The following is a 17,273-nucleotide window of genomic DNA, read 5'->3' as shown; positions in this document are numbered from 1 at the left end:
ATTATTTTCTAACTCTTTGGCTTATGGATATGAAAAGTAATAATATAAAATATTTGTGAAAATATCACATAATGTTTGCTAATATTATTTTATATTTGCTTTGAAAAATTATGATTTATTAAATGTGGGAAACTTTGATTATTCATATTTGGTGTTATATAACAAGAAAATGTAAAACATTATAAGTGAAGAATGCTGAGCAGAACATGAACAATTACTTAGAATACTTATGTTTATGTTCCTTGATTAACTGTGGTGTTTAAATGGTCTGTGATATTTAGGTATTAATTTTAAGTTGTTTGTATGTTACTCATTATGTATGATATTTTTATGTTTCAATTAAGAACACCTACTCAAGGATAATGGAGCATGTGTACGATCGTGTCCTCCTGACAAAAAAGCTGAGAATGGAGAATGTGTACCATGTGAAGGTCCTTGTCCAAAATGTAAGACTATGGAAAAATTTCTTTACTTAAGAGTATAATACTAAAAGTTATGTATCATATTGTGATTAGAGAAAATTTAAGTTGGAATTTCTGGATTCAATAAGAAAAAAAAGACAAATTAGTGTCATCTTAAGATATGAAATTAATGTTTTTGGGAACATCAACACAATTGCTAAATGCCTTATTAAGAGACCCAACAAAATCAGTGGCATATTTAGGTAGGTGCTAGAGGGGGTTCAGCTTCAGGATAATTTTATTGTATGTAAAATTATGTGGATGTAGGGTCCACAAAAATAATTAGCCTCTGGGCCTAAACAACCTTAAATCTGCCACTGAACTAAATAGTTAATTAAACTGTGGATATACTTTCCAATGCAGTAGTAATTATAAATAGTTAACTTTTCTTAATTTTATTTGAAAAATAGTTAGAGTTTAAATAATTGTGAGCTGTGCTACTAACATTTGAAATTCATTTTTGTTGTTGAAAAATGAATAGTAAAATAGTGCTACTAAGCATTTTTAGTTTGAATTGTAGGAGTATATCAAAAAAATGGGAGGCATTGTCACAAAAGTTTAGTGAAACTGTAATAAATTTAGAAAAGTCCAATATTTTTATAGTAGATTATTTACTCTCAAAATTTAATGGCTGGGACATGGTCTATTGGTTTTTATATGAGAGTGTGTATCTGAAGGCACATGATATGCATGACAGTACCTACAAAAAATAAATCTCTGTGTACTTTATACCTTTAAGTTCATTATAAGAGTGGTATTCAAACCCTACTGTTTTTTCAGGGTGGCTCAAGAGTTGGGTATAGTTATTATTGACTAACTACTTGCCTTTTTAATCTGTCAGAAATTTTAAATTTAGAGGTAGCTAACCCTTGTGTGTAGAGCTATGTAACTGTCCAAAACAAACCATTCAAAAATTCAGAGAGTATGACAAAATTACTGGTCAACATATATAGCAATAAAACAATAACAAACAAGCAAAAAAATAAAATTGCCAACAAACTATGAATTGTTTTACAGCTTGTACTGGTGTTGAAGTACTTCATTCTGGAAATATTGAGAAGTTTCGTGACTGCACAGTAATTGAAGGATCCATTACTATATTGGAATCAACATTCAAAAATTATACAGATTTCGAAGAGTAAGTGTTTTGTAACATGTAGAAATTTTTAATTTGAGAAATTATAATTTTTTTTGCTCTTTAATTTGACACTATTTACAAGTTATGCCTTGATCTCAGTTTGCTGTCAATAACTCTTTCTTTAAAATTTCAACTAAACAATGAACAATTGGTTTGTCATAACCTAAAAAATGTAATAAATTGAAACTTTATAATTTATTATTAAATATTATATAAGTGCCTTCAACTTAGTGTTAAAAATAAAACTTATTTTTTTTCCACCTGTTGATCATTTGTTTTTCTTCCTTCATCTTTTGTTAATTAGTATGGTAGCTTGTTATTTTGTTAATAACTAAATCTCTAAAGTATTAGTTAGTAGTTAAAGCAACTAAAAGGCATTTATAGAGCCTGTTAACTGAAATTTTCATTTTTACCCAACACATAATTATCAACTTGTATTTTTTGTGTGTAACATTCTCACACAGTTGATATAATTTGGTGTGCTGATCTTAACTGTTTTAAAATTACCAGTTTGAAATCATTAATTTTTATCAGTTTGTTCTATGTAACCTTTCCACAAATTTGATCTAATCTGGTCTCATTATTGTAACTGCTTTAAAATTACCAATTTTAGTTACTATTTTTTATCATTGTCTCTATGTGACTTATCCATACAGTTGATCTTGTCTGGACAGTTTATCTTAACTGCTTTAAAAAGTGCCATTTTTCAGTCATTCATTTCAACTTTTTGTTCTGCATGACTTAAACACCACGTTTTTAATAATTAATTTTCTTAGTTTGTTTTGTATGACTTACTGCCATAGCTAATGTAACCTGGTTTGATTGCCTTAAATGCGATTTGTAACCTCAAAAAATTATAGAATTTAGGAACTGTTAAGTGCTTGACCTTTTCATTTGTTAGTTGTATGATTAATGTATTATGCTTTATTTATTTATTTTTTAATATACACATGTTTAGCAAAATTTTTCTTTCTTTTCTGTACAGAAACTCGACAGGTGTAATGTATCCAGCAATGCATTCTAGTCAACTAGAAGTTTTAGTACTTTGAAGGAAATAACTGGTTACCTTAACATTCAAGCTTCTAACCCATATTTCAAAAATCTGTCATGTTTTCGTAATCTAGAGGTTATTGGAGGTCGCCAAACTACAGAGTAAGACCTAATCCAAATGAAAAGTTTATTTAGCTTGTTACTATCACAAAGTTTTGCTTCAATTTTTCACCATTTATAAATACAGGGTTTCAACTCGGGTACTATTTTATTGAAATATCAGTAAAAGTTTTATATATTTCTTTTCTCCTTTACAAATCCCTATAAATCCCTTTATTTTGGAGATGTGCAAACTTAATGTTTAGCTGCAGCATAGTGGCTCATAGAATGTTTTTGAGATTTTTTTCATGTACAAACCTTCAGCTCATAATTCTATCTGATGATTAATTTAAGGCCAAATTAGAGTTGTGGCTACTGAAGATTCCCTCTTGTTTTCTAAGTTTGTTTTACAGAAATATCAGGCCTGTACACAGAATGTATTTAAGGAGGTTCTAATTTGTAAAATCAATAACCAATAGATATTGTGCAAAGCACAATCAGCATGTTAATGCTACACAGGGTCCATGAGCATGCCCATCCTCAAAAGATTTGTGAAAAATAGATGCTACAAGTTTAAATCTGGAAGCAATTATGCATGAAATATAGCCTAAACAATTGCATGGCTGTTCATGTAAAATCCACAAACATCCATTGAAAAGTAAACAAGGTACCATTCTATCTGTGGGTTTAGAGTCAGTATTACTTCATCATATAGTAATCTAAATGAATTTAGGTATATGAATTATCAATTACACCTCTGGTGAAGAAGAAAATAAATGTGTTAACATATATGAAGTCATCATTTTGTTGTAACACTGAGTAATTAGCACAAATATGTATGTTTTATTATAGTAAAATAATGTACTATCTACAAGCAGAATAGTTATTAACTGTTAAATTAAGTTACTAAAGTAAACAACTCTGTACAACAAAAGTATATAAGCTGTTTCAATCATTGGCTGTCAAATATATACATACATATGTATGTAATACTGAAATAACATTAGCATGCTCCATTCTTCTGAAGTGCTTGTCAATAAATAAAATTACTTACAGTTTTGACGTTGATAGTGATGTCATAATGATTATGTATTAAAGCTAGAGTACTTCGTCTTCATTTGGTTTGCATACACCTCAGGTAATTATTCAATTGATGAAGAGCAGATGCTGAGTGTTCACATGAACATGAACATGGTGGCAGGGTGGCAAAGAGTTTCACTAACATAAAAATATTTTGTACACTTAAACACACTTTTAAGCACTCTACTGGAGAGATATGAAAGCCATCTTGTCTTTCAGTGATGAAGGTTTCCATAAAAAGTATCAGGATTTGGTATATCTTACCTATAAAAATCTATAACCTGTCTGATATCAGAGATAGAAAACTTGTGTGAGTTTTGATGACATAAGTATCTGAACTGATGTTGCTTGATTTACATGTGCATCAAATTTGGAGGAAATATTACTGTTAATGTGTATAATTAATGTATTGGAACATATTTAGATGAAACAGTTTTCTGTATATAATACAGTTACAACAGAAATTGTTCGTACCCCTGCATCCCAAATGGTATTTTGCTCATAACTTAAAAAGTATCACGATTAGGCTAATAGATGTATGATATATTATAAATATTATACCAACAGACATCTACATAATTTTTATGTAAATTAAAAGACAAATAAACTGTTTATAAACAAATAACCAAAAATGGGAGGAGCAGAAAGTGTTTGTACAGTTCAGAACGTGTGAAAAAACTGATATTCCTGTAAAAATTTTGTTTAGTTTGGCGAATCAAATACATTATACCATTCCAGAACTAGACACTGAGTTCATAATTATTGGAATTTAGCCAGCAAAAAATTTACTTCCAGCAATTTAGCGCTTGGAACTTGAGGCTTGGGCGTTGTTGGATCTTCCAGCATGACAATGACCCTAAGCACACATCGAAATATGTGCAATCCTGGTTGCAGAGGAACCATATAAGCGTTCTGGAGTGGCCATTGCAGTCACCTGATCTCAACCCAATTGAAAACGTTTGGCATAAGTTGAAGACCAGGGTTCATCAGCATTACCTGAAAAACTTGCAAGAGTTGGAGGCCTTCTCTATAGAAGAATGGAAGAAAATACCAGTTCAGTACTGTCAAATGATCATGGAAGGCTATGATGAGAGATTGCACCAAGTAATTCACCTGAAAGGCTACACAACTGACCATTAAAGTAGATGCACAAACACTTTCTGCCCCTTCTATGTTTGGTTATTTGTTTAAAAACAGTTTATTTGTCGTTCAATTTACATAAAACTTTATGTAGGTGTGTGTTTGTATAATATTTATAATATACTCTACTTTCATTATCCTAATCATGATACTTTTTAGGTTGTGAGGAAAAAACTACTCATGACACAGTGGTATGAACACTTTCTGTCGTAACTGTAAAAATCAGATCTTACTGAATGAATTAAGAGTAGTTTATGTAGGTGTCCTTACTATAGACAGAGTATTCTAAGTTTATGGATTAGCTTTTCCATATTTTAGTTTTTGTAAAGAAAAATTCCTATTAATGTATATTACAATTTCAAAGCTGTATTTAGGTGTAGTTATAATGTTATAAAATTTATATAGATAAATATTTGCATTTTCCACCATAAAATTATGCCTATACTGTTATAATTTGTGTTTTTGTGAAACAAAATGATAATTGGAACATATTACCTTCTTAAGTTTGCATCTTTAGCCTTTTATTTTAGAATAAGATGATTTATAACAGATATAATTGGAATTAATATTTTAACTTGAGTTGGTTATTAAAAATAATATAATAATTTACAAATAGAATGTGTTTTCTTTTGTAGATAGATAATCACTAGATTCATAGAATAATATTGTAGAGTCATTGCTTTATTACACGTAGTAATTTTTCATTTACTATTAAAATACTATAAAAGTGCACCCACCTGATAACACCTCTTTTTTTTTTTCAGTCAGTATGCTTCATTGCACATCATGCAGACTTCACTGGAGACACTGGGTTTGAAATCATTGAAAAAAATAAGATCAGGAAACGTAATGATCTATGAAAATAAAAAACTATGTTTGGCAAATAGCATCAAATGGGAAGATCTTATGATATACAATACAATTCCTGCACTTGTTGAGTATAATGCCAATGAGGAATATTGCAGTAAGTATACTCAGAAATATATTGTTGTTGTTTTGAATTAAGCACAAAGATACAGAATAGGCTATCTGTGCTCTGCCCACCACAAGTATCAAAACCCGATTTTTAGCGTTGTAACTCTGTGGACATAACGCTGAGCCACTGGGGGTGCCTCAGAAATAGGATTTAGATATTATTGAGTTTTTGTTAATGTTGAACATGTACTATTTTAATTTATTTCTTGAAAATGTTAATTTTATTTAAAAGTATTTCAATGTACAGAAGAATGGACAGAAAAATGAGAGCAATATATTTCTTCCAAAAGTAAGTCTAAGTATAGAGAAAATGTGTTTTATGTATCACTTAATTTGTTTTTACATTAATATAAAAGTTATTTAAAGAATTTTATATTTTTGTAATTCTATATGGATGTTGCATATTTTGTTGTTTTTTTTTCTTAACTTTTATCATCATTGAGAAAACATGATGTCTTTTGTAAGCAGTTAATGAATAGCTAAAGTGGTGAATACTTGTATCCTTTGTTGCATTGACTAATGTTGTTATTCAGGAATTATCAGTTGTAAGTAATAATTAAATCTTTATGCTGTTTAATGATATATTATTTGCCTTCGTCATGAAAAATGACAAAATGATAATGCTTATTAATACACAATTTAAAATATATTAATACAAGTATGTTGCCATATTTTTTCTAACATGTACAGAATAATGGATATAATATGTTTTTTATGTTTCATTTGCCATAATGAATCTGTTGTTATTTGTGATAAAGATGAACTGTATAGTTTATGTATTTTTAAATATTTTTTTAACCTATTGCTGCTGGCTGGGATCAGGTTACAAATAACATTTCTTTAAATTAAAACTGGTAATTGAGCCCATTTAAAGTGATAATTCATTAATATAAATGTATATTTGGGTGTCTATCATGAACAGTTCTGTTTAGTTTTATAATTGCTCAAAACTGGCTAATGGTTTATATTTTCACACAGGAAAGAAAAATTTAGTGTGCCATAACCAGTGTAAAGGAAATCACTGCTGGGGGTTTCATCCAGATGAATGTGTGTCTTGTGAAGCTTACAGGCTGGGAGATACATGTGTTAAGAACTGCACAGAGTTGGATAAGTAAGCTTTTATTAAAGGTTTTAATTTACATATATTTACAAAGTAGATTTGTTACTGTCCAAATACTAGTACAAAGAAAGAGTCTTTTATACATAATGTTGATTTATTTGTATTATAAGTAGTTTTGAATTTGGAGATAGTAACTAATTCACCACAATGTGCTGAATAGAAAGTAACCATAGTAAATTATCCATCCTGTTTACATGAATCCCAAGGGTAAGGGGTACTATAAAATAGTACAACAACCCTAATGTGTAAATCTAAAAATGTGGTTTTATCCCACAAAAACAAATTCTGAATAATTTTTGGATTATGAAAATGTGAAAAATCTTTGCAGAAAACATTTCAGTTGTTTTTTTTTAGTTGAAGGATTTATATACCATTGTATGACAAAGTAATAATAATTTTAAAACTTAACCACCTAAAAGGTGTGTTTTACTTAAAAGGTTTATTGTGGAACTATTGACTAGTGTTATTCAAAATATAATTTTCTTGAAGAAAAACTTCAAAATGGTTTAAGTTCTTGGACAATGGTGTTGACTATTTGTTCGAAGATGTTAATTTCATTCTTCTTAAAAAGTTTGTAAAGCCAGAAAAATAGTAGTAGAAACTATTAAATGGTAGTTTTGTGATAACATAAAGGGAAAACCAATTACACTGATACAGCAGATAGCTTGATGTGGCTTTGCTGTGAGAAAGCACACACACTCCAACAGTAGCCCTACTTCTAATCTCCACTGAAGAAGATTGTGTTTTAATTCTTTCATTTCTAAGGAAAAACACTACACCATGCTTGCTTTTTTATAAACAAATTATTGTTTGTGGATGATAGTTTCCTAATATGTGTTCATGCAAGCTGAAACTTTAATAGCATGTCTTTGTATGGAACATAATGAATGCTCGTTTCATGTTGCAGCTGCTTGAAGCATGAGATGTTAACAGATTTTTTATAAAAGCAACATGTGTACACATTACTTGTTTTACTTTTCCTGTTTGAGATCTTTCTTGAATATGTTGTGTACTTTCGTCTGAAACACCTGGTCAACTTTTGCCACTGACCTTAATGTTTGTGGGTTTTTACCTGTTATAAGGTGCTGCAGTTTGCTTATCATGCGTAGGGTACAACATGTTGCAGGTCTTTTATTAGATTATTATGGTTTCTCCAAGTTGATACCTATTTCTTTATTTTCAAATGCTCTTGAGTAAAAGGGACATCCCAATCTTGGAAATTATAAATCCTCAATCTAAACATATTTTTATGAAATGAGTGTATGATTATTTTGCATTGGAAAGAACTATTCCATACCTTTCCAGAAAGTGATACATTTTCAGTGCTATAGAACTACCAACAAAATACCAAACTATATTTAAATGTTGTTCTGATGAATATCAATACACTGTGACTTTTTATCAAGTTCATGATATATTGATTTGTATATTCTAGTTTGCTTTAATGTGAAATACTCAACCATTTGTGGTTAGAATAATCAAGCTGTTTGATGAGGAAGTCAAACATAAAATTCATGTACACAATAAATTGTACAGGTTCTCTCACTTATTTATATCTTACTTACTTTACTTATTATATTGAAAATAGCCTGTCATGGGCTGGTGCTTAGGGATTTCATTCCCCAATCTATAATTCACAGGTTTGAATTTCATCACCAAACATGCTTGCCCTTTCAGCCATGGGGAATTGCAATGTAATTGTCAGTTTCACTTATTGTTGATAACAAAGTAGTCCAACAGTTGATGGTGGGTCATTTTAACTATCTGCTTTCCCTTTTGTCTATCACTTCTAAATTAGAGATGCCTGATGGAGGTAGTCCTCAAATTATTTTGTGTAAAACTCCATGGACAAACAAAGAGTCTGTCAAAAATTAATTACTTACTAAAATTAAGTAACAAAACTAGAGGACATAATTAATAGAAATTCCAAATGAAACATTTGATCTTCTTTTCTGGATAAACCTAATTAATTGATTCATAATTTATTAAAATATCTTTAGATTATCCACAAAACAAACGTTTTTATATCAGGCTTTTAACTTTTGAAGCACACCTAAAATATTACATCTTACTCTCACTTTACTAGTTTTGAATTATAATAAAATTAATTAAAATCACTACCTACTTATTCCTTCAGTTAGAAGTTTCAAAACTATTGTAAAAGAAATTGTTGATTTAGTTTTCTTAGTTTTTATTCTCTTGAGACCAAATTTAGTAAATTTATTTGTTTGAAAAGAATTTTAAGCTCTCAAATGATTGTTTTCTCAAAAAAAAAGTGAGTTGAGTATAAATTTGATATTGCTGTTATTCATAATAAGATAATGTTGAAAGAATATAGACTATTTTACCTGACTCAGAACTAGTACTAGTTATAGATGTATTTTTTTAAAACTGATTTCTGAAGATATTTTAAAGTTAATTTGCCTAAATGATTCATCTTGTAGTACTCTATTTAGTTTCATTATTGTTTATCTTGATAAAGAAACTAAAAAGTTGTTTTAGCTGTGGCGATTGGGAAATTTTGTTTGTGCTAAGATGGACAGTGAAAGTTGAAAGAAATAAAATACACAAATTGTGCAACTCGTTAGATAAACCATATACTTCTAGATAAATTTCTAAGGATGAAGTAAGTTAAAGTAACATTGTCCTTGGTATCTATCATCTTACGAAACAATATTTTTATAATAAATTATTTTTATGTTTGTGAGGATGTCATTTTTAATATATTTCTTATATCTGTTCTTAATAAAAAAAAGGATCTCTAGAAGTGTTTTTCATTTTTGTTATCCAATAAAATGCAATCAATAATAATTTAAAGTAAAAGAGAGAACACTACTAACCAGTTTCTTCTTCAGATTTCATGTAAACAAACATGTTTAATTTAATTGTTTTACATAATTTAAAACTGATAGATTTACAGCTATGGCAAATTCTTGTTTCAGCACTTATCATATAGGAAACTATGAATGTAAACACTGTCACAGTGAATGCATAGGAGGCTGCAATGGCTCAGTAAGTTTTGGTTTTAATATAAAAAATATTATACTTAAGATATAATAAACACAAAATTAATAATGTGAAGAAGATATGAATACTTTGATTAATAGGTTGATTAAGTTTTCATACTTAGTAATTTAAACAGAATTAAAAGGAGTGAGCTGACAACTTTAATATGTATTGTACATCTAAAGTTCTCACATTTAATAGTGTCATTTCAGAAGAAACATTCTCTCTACTATACTTTTTTATATATCTATGAAGAAACCTCCAATTATCTTATATGTAATTTTATTATGTCCTGTATTTCCTAGGGAGGAGAGTATTACCTCCTTGCTCCATATAATCACATTTGCAGTATATGCTTTCTTTAGTCTAAGTGTTTATGAAAGTGTTAAACATAATTGTTGAGCTTTGTTAAGTATTACAAAACATTTAATGATTTTTTTATATCTCAAGGTTAACTGTGAGAATTAAACTTTGTTTAGAAAAATATATATGCAAAAAGGCTCATTTTCGTTGAGGCAATTTTTTATGTAGAGGAGCAAACAATGTTCCGACCTTCTTTGGTCATCGTCAGGCTCAGAAAGAAAGGAAAGGGGTTGAAACTTAGAATTCTAGCAGATTTACAGAAGTATTTAAAATTTGCTACTTACAATAATTAGAATTTTAATTTATAATAGTACATATCATAGGGTATTTCTAGTAATAATTTTAAAATGATAGAGAAGAAAATATTATTCTAAATGAAGAGTAAGGCTATGAACCAGCATGGAAATTTATCTTTATAGCCACTACAAATATGTTGTGACCATGTTCTGTTAGGCACCTGATTTATCTTAATTGCTGAATTTCTTACTGGTTAGTGGATAATTGAGTTTTAGAGTAATATACTAATTGTTATAAATGTAACCTAAAGCCACAATATTTAAGTTTCCTATTTTTTGCTTTATTCTCTGCCTTATCATACTATATTCAAAAATATATTATTAATTCAAATATTTTATTGGTATATGTGAAAAACCTATTTCAAAGTTTCACAAAATATCTAAGAATATACAGTACAGTGCAAAAGTGTTAAGACAAAGTCAAAAATTGGATTTTAGGCTACTTTCAAAGAACAATGGAAGGTAAATGGCAGATGAAACATCAAAAGGTTATTAATATTCATATTTAGTACAACAGAAACTCAGTTAAAGTACTTGAGTTTAGTAAACAGTTAATATATTGTGCATCCTCCTTTTGTTTTAATATCTGTAGGCAGTATTCAGATATTGTTTCAACATATTTAATTAAAGTGTCCTTTGGAATTTTAATTTTTTGATTTGTCAAGTTTTTGATCTATCAAATCCCAGATGTGCTCAAATGGATTGAGATTGGGGCTCTGTAAGACCATTTACACTACTTGAATGACTCTAATAGCTTCTTTCTTAGCTAAATAATTTCTGCTTAGGTTAGATAAATGTTTGGAGTTATTATCTTTTGTTGTAGTAGAATCTTTTACCAGTAATATGCAAGCCACTGAGTATATTGTGATGGATCAGTGTGTAATGGTACTTGTGATGGTCCATTATTCCATCTATTTTGCAAATATCTCTTGTAATCTCAGCAGAAAACTACTCCCAAACTATCACACTGCCTCTCCCATGATTTATGGTAGGTGCTATGCATTGAGGTAAGTATCTTTCACCTTTCTTTTGAACCAAATATTTCAAACTTGGACTTATCCATCCATAACATCCTCTTCCAATCATCAGCAGTCCAGTTTTTATACTTTTTAGCAAATTTTCATCTCTTGACAATATTTGGAGATTGAAGTAAAGGTTTTAACTGCCACATGACCAAATATTCTACTCTTATTGAGTCTTCTTGATGCTTTAGATTTGGAAACTTTTCTGTCATTTAGTATGTGGTCATTTATGCTTTGAGATCAGTGGCAGTCTTACTTCTGTTCTGAAAACTGCATGAACAAAGATACTAAACATCAGTATTATTGAGTTAAGGTGTTCTGCTTCTTTCTTTCCTACTTTAAAATCTACTCGTCTTGATCTCAAGATCTATTGTGTACTTGACAGTGTTTGAGGAGTATTTCAAGTCTGCAGCAATTTGTCAAAGATTCTAACCAACATCACATAAATTTTTTATGTGAACTCTCTGCTCAACTGATAATTCTTTATACTTTTTAGACTATGACATGACAACAAACACTATATATATAGTATTAAACACTGTTTTTATCAAGGTTTATTTGTGAAGTACTATTAAATTGATGTCTTCTAGCATATACAGTGGAGCGCCGTTAAGCCGCGGTATTTGGGGGGGGGGGTCAACCTGCTTAACCGCGGCTTAAACCTTTGTGGCTGAAAAGCCGAAGTCGCCAACAGCTCCGACGAGGAGCCTCATCCGGGCCATTGCGTGATCATTATATCGGATTATCGAATTAAAAATAATACTTTAATTATTGATCACTTTTTTCACGGATTTACCGCGGATTAACTTTAATGTATGGAGAGGTGTGATTCGGTAACAATGGCGGCCTCCATAAAGCTGACATAGAGAGCGGATAAGGTAGATTAACGGTCGATTTCTATTGTAATATATTATATTTATTTCCCAAGTTAAAGCAAATCCTTTTTAAATATCCCCTTGAAGTTATAAAGCCAGGATTAAATTCGTAAGCCGCGTTTTTACACGTTCTTAAATTAGCGGTGATCCCGCGATAATTCTCGCTCACATCGCTCACAAGACTTGCTACAGCGGCTTAAGCGATTTCGCGGTTTACTGGTTAGCGGCTTAATGGCGCTCCACTGTACTAGTACCACATTCCAGCTCCTTCCTAGCTTCTATATACATATATAGTTAGGACATGTTGTATCATGATTGTAATTTCAGACCCTAATTCTGATCATTATGTTTATTCAAGCAGAAACCTTACAACAGCCCTTGGTACAAGTATATAGGAATTCTAAAGAATGATAAGTATTCTCATTCTGGCTCATTTGATCGTCAATAGGGATCAGTGAAGTATTACCATTGCGCTGAAATTTATATTCTCTAATGGCATGGAAGAATTAGCCCCCACAAAATGGAAAGAATGACAAAATATTTACTTTTCCTAACACTATTGTACAGTGCTGTATTGTTAGTAAAATGAAGAATAAAAAGTTTAAAAATAACATTAGTTTTCTTAACATATGTACTACATCTCTTTAAATCAAATGTCAATTGTTGATTGCCCACTGAAAAAAATGTTTGAAATTTTGAAGCATGCCTTGAGATATCAGTTCTGAAAGTTTTTTTATTTTCATTTACTGTGAAAATTTTTATCCAAGAAAAGAAAGAAAATATTTTTTTTCTTAAACTAAAGAAAAATGTTATCATTACTTGCCAGTGTTTTTCTAATTGCACATGCTTTTTACATTAGGGCAATGGTAATTGTACTCTGTGTCGAAATGTCAAAGATGGACCTTATTGTGTTGCCAGTTGTCCTGTCACTAAATACAGTGATCATGGAATATGTAAAGTTTGTCACCAGCATTGTGTAAAAGGGTGAGCTATCTTTCCATTTAAATTACAAATTTGTGCAGTTTTCCCATTAACAAGTCTATAATCTTCATAAAACATTGAAATTGTTTCAACCATTATAATATACGTACATTCATGTAACCAAATTTAAACCTCACTATTAGGTGTAAAGGGTATTATGGAAGTTCTGTGAAATGACTTCTTTTCTCTGCCAAAAGATCTGTTCATAAAATATTTGAAAAATTCATGGTCATATTATTTGAATGTGACAACAACACTACAGCAAACTTTTTAACACTTCACTCTCAAATGGCCCATTGTAGGATTCCAGTCAAAAGAGTACATAAGTTCCATTACAGCTTAACAGAATATAATGACATATTGTTTTGGCTGCTATATCATTTGGGTTATAACATGGAAAGATTTAATTTAGTGAAATTTCCTATCAATCCCTTTTTATAAACATAATTAAAAATTTGTTAAAGTATGAGCATTCTTAAAGCTACAAGTTGTGAAACTTTTACATGATACCTCATACAAACAACATTTGTGTTAGAGTTAACATGATCTAATACAGTTGAAAACTGAGCAAAACTGAAGTGTTTAATCCAAACATTTTGATAACTGATGCAGTGTTCATTTATGAAACCTTCCAGATATATAAAAATACAAGTGGTCTTCACTGTTATCTTAAAGAGTAGATATATAAATAATAAAAATTACAAGTGTAGAAAATCAGAGTAAAAGAGAACATCTCAACATGGTTAGGAACATAACGTTTGATTTGTATATAGCAGGACGTATGGCTGTCTCTTGTATCTGGAATTTTTACATGCAATTATTTTATAGTAACTAAGGGTATAGATATATGTTATATAGGTTTGAATCAATCACATTTCATAACGTTTTTATTTATGTTGGGCAAAATTAGTAGCCTGATATGCTTTACATAGATTTTAGATCTCATGTCCTATAAACCAATTCATAAGTTGCATCATATGCTAAAAATAGTTTAGATCTCATATCCAACAAATCAATGTGTAGGTTACATTATATGCTGTATACAGAAGTCTATATTCCATGCTTGTCTGATATTCTGTGCATATGTCTACATTCCATGTTCCACAGCCGAAATCACAGATTGCCTGATATGTTGTATATAAGTATGCATCTCATGTCCCATAAACCAAACCACAGGTTGCCTTATATGCTGTATATATATGTCTACATTCCATGTTCCATAAACCAAACCATAGATTACCTGATATGCTATTGTAACAGATTTACCATTTTGTATTTATTTTAATATTGATGTTTGTTTTATAACAAACAATAAATTGCTATATTTTATTATAGAGTGATGCATTTTTTATATATTGCATTATTTATATCTAATCCACAGAAAAATGTGTAGAAATACTTTATTTGAACACAGTAACTGTATAAAGGGTGTGAAGTATTTCTCCATTTAACAGAATTAATAAAAACCCTGTATTATTTTTACATGAAATATTTTTCTAAACTTTGTTTCTTCCCTTTATTCTCTTTAGTTGCACTGGTCCAAGCAACACTGTTGGTCCTGGAGGGTGCAATTCTTGTGAAAAGGCCATTGAAACTAAGAACAGGAGTGTTGTAAGTACTTATTCTTTCTCATGTTAGGGAAGTGTGGCAAGGCTATGGATTCAATTACTACAAAAAGATAAAATGTGGGTAAAATGTTTTTACCCACATGAAGTTGGTATTATTATGATTGTAAATTGTAAATAATCAAAACAAAATATAATTGAAATAATTTAATCAAGAAAAAACATAGGATAACATAACAAATAAAATGTTATAGTTATGTAATATGTTGATAAATCTAAGTGAACTTTGTAAATCTTGAATATCTTTATTAGCACTTGAAACTGTTTCCAAAGAAACTCAACTATGCAATGTGAATAAAAAAAATGCAAGTCTGATAAAATCTGAAAAAAAATTAAACTTAATTTATTAAACCACTGTAAAACTTGTTTATTTTTAAGACTCAAAGTATCTTACTAATAAGATTATTTACTCTTGTGTTTTTAAATGTGTGATGTATTTTAACATTAGATCTGTTAGCTCATTTGAAGTAACAAAACCTGATCAGTTCAACTAGCCCTTGAACTATTTCAACTCTTTGTAGCTTAGAATTATTGTAAAAAGTGCCATAGAAAGGAGTTATAGATTGATTTTGGTGGAAATATGACTTTTAATTGACTCTTTTGTTATGTAAAAGTGTTTCTAACCATGTAATAAATGTAGTTTTGTTATTTTCTTGTGTATTTTTACAATGTAATTATTGTTTAATTTTTATGACCTTTCTTCTTGTTTACAGATGTGCTTGGCTGCTGGTATGCCTTGTCCAGAAGGATATTACACAGAATACATAGGACCATCAGATAAATCCTTGAATGATTTGGTTGGAAAGCCTGTAAGTTGATTTATTCATCGATTGTTTTTTGTTGTTGTTGTAAACATTAATAAAAATTTGATCATTGTTATGAAGTATTAAAGCAGCTTTATAGTTATAAATTAAAAAAAAAAATCAACCTCTACTCCACAACCCTTTGCAGAATGATATCCCCAGCTACAGCATTTTGTATCCAACTTGACCTCAACTTTCATTTCTTTAGAAAATTTGTAGTTGCAATTAAATTTGTCATTTCTGACAGAAAAAAAAAGAAGAAGAAATGCCTTTTCAGTTTTAAAATCACTTTTTACTTAACTCAAAAATCTTGCCAATTTCTATCCTTAATAACTATAAAATAAAATCTGAAAGTTATAGTATTTGAGCCACAGTAGTTTAGCTTAGTTTTCACCTTTTGAAAAAGGAATTTAACAAGATGGTATGTCATCATTAAGTTTCAACAGTTAGAACCACTTAAAAACGACTCTTCCAATAATAAAAATAAAGAAAAACATAAACTGAGTTTAACCTTAATATACTTGTTGGTATTACTCACAACTCCTGCCAATAATAAAAATAAAGAAAAACATAAACTGAGTTTAACCTTAATATACTTGTTGGTATTACTCACAACTCCTGCCAGTAATAAAATAAAGAAAAACATAAACTGAGTTTAACCTTAATATACTTGTTGGTATTACTCACAACTCCTGCCAGTAATAAAAATAAAGAAAAACATAAACTGAGTTTAACCTTAATATACTTGTTGGTATTACTCACAACTCCTGCCAATAATAAAAATAAAGAAAAACATAAACTGAGTTTAACCTTAATATACTTGTTGGTATTACTCACAACTCCTGCCAATAATAAAAATAAAGAAAAACATAAACTGAGTTTAACCTTAATATACTTGTTGGTATTACTCACAACTCCTGCCAGTAATAAAAATAAAGAAAAACACAAACTGAGTTTAACCTTAATATACTTGTTGGTATTACTCACAACTCCTGCCAGTAATAAAAATAAAGAAAAACATAAACTGAGTTTAACCTTAATATACTTGTTGGTATTACTCACAACTCCTGCCAATAATAAAAATAAAGAAAAACATAAACTGAGTTTAACCTTAATATACTTGTTGGTATTACTCACAACTCCTGCCAATAATAAAAATAAAGAAAAACATAAACTGAGTTTAACCTTAATATACTTGTTGGTATTACTCACAACTCCTGCCAATAATAAAAATAAAGAAAAACATAAACTGAGTTTAACCTTAATATACTTGTTGGTATTACTCACAACTCCTGCCAG

General features: G+C 29.6%; 1 pseudogene across 1 annotated transcript in view; it reads left to right on the top strand.

Moving 5' to 3' along the window:
• LOC143226187 (epidermal growth factor receptor-like) overlaps positions 1-17,273 on the top strand; it is a 220,033-nt pseudogene that overhangs the window by 164,458 nt on the left and 38,302 nt on the right. The window contains exons 7-15 of the transcript XR_013014415.1: positions 345-446; positions 1,479-1,599; positions 2,585-2,751; positions 5,673-5,872; positions 6,862-6,994; positions 9,946-10,015; positions 13,425-13,549; positions 15,076-15,157; positions 15,885-15,980. The product of XR_013014415.1 is annotated as an epidermal growth factor receptor-like (transcript). The remainder of the gene's footprint in view (positions 1-344; positions 447-1,478; positions 1,600-2,584; positions 2,752-5,672; positions 5,873-6,861; positions 6,995-9,945; positions 10,016-13,424; positions 13,550-15,075; positions 15,158-15,884; positions 15,981-17,273) is intronic.

This window comes from Tachypleus tridentatus, chromosome 9 (genome assembly GCF_004210375.1).
Source record: "Tachypleus tridentatus isolate NWPU-2018 chromosome 9, ASM421037v1, whole genome shotgun sequence".
Classification (NCBI taxonomy): Eukaryota; Metazoa; Arthropoda; class Merostomata; order Xiphosura; family Limulidae; genus Tachypleus; species Tachypleus tridentatus.
This window is presented reverse-complemented; position numbering and strand designations above follow the sequence as displayed.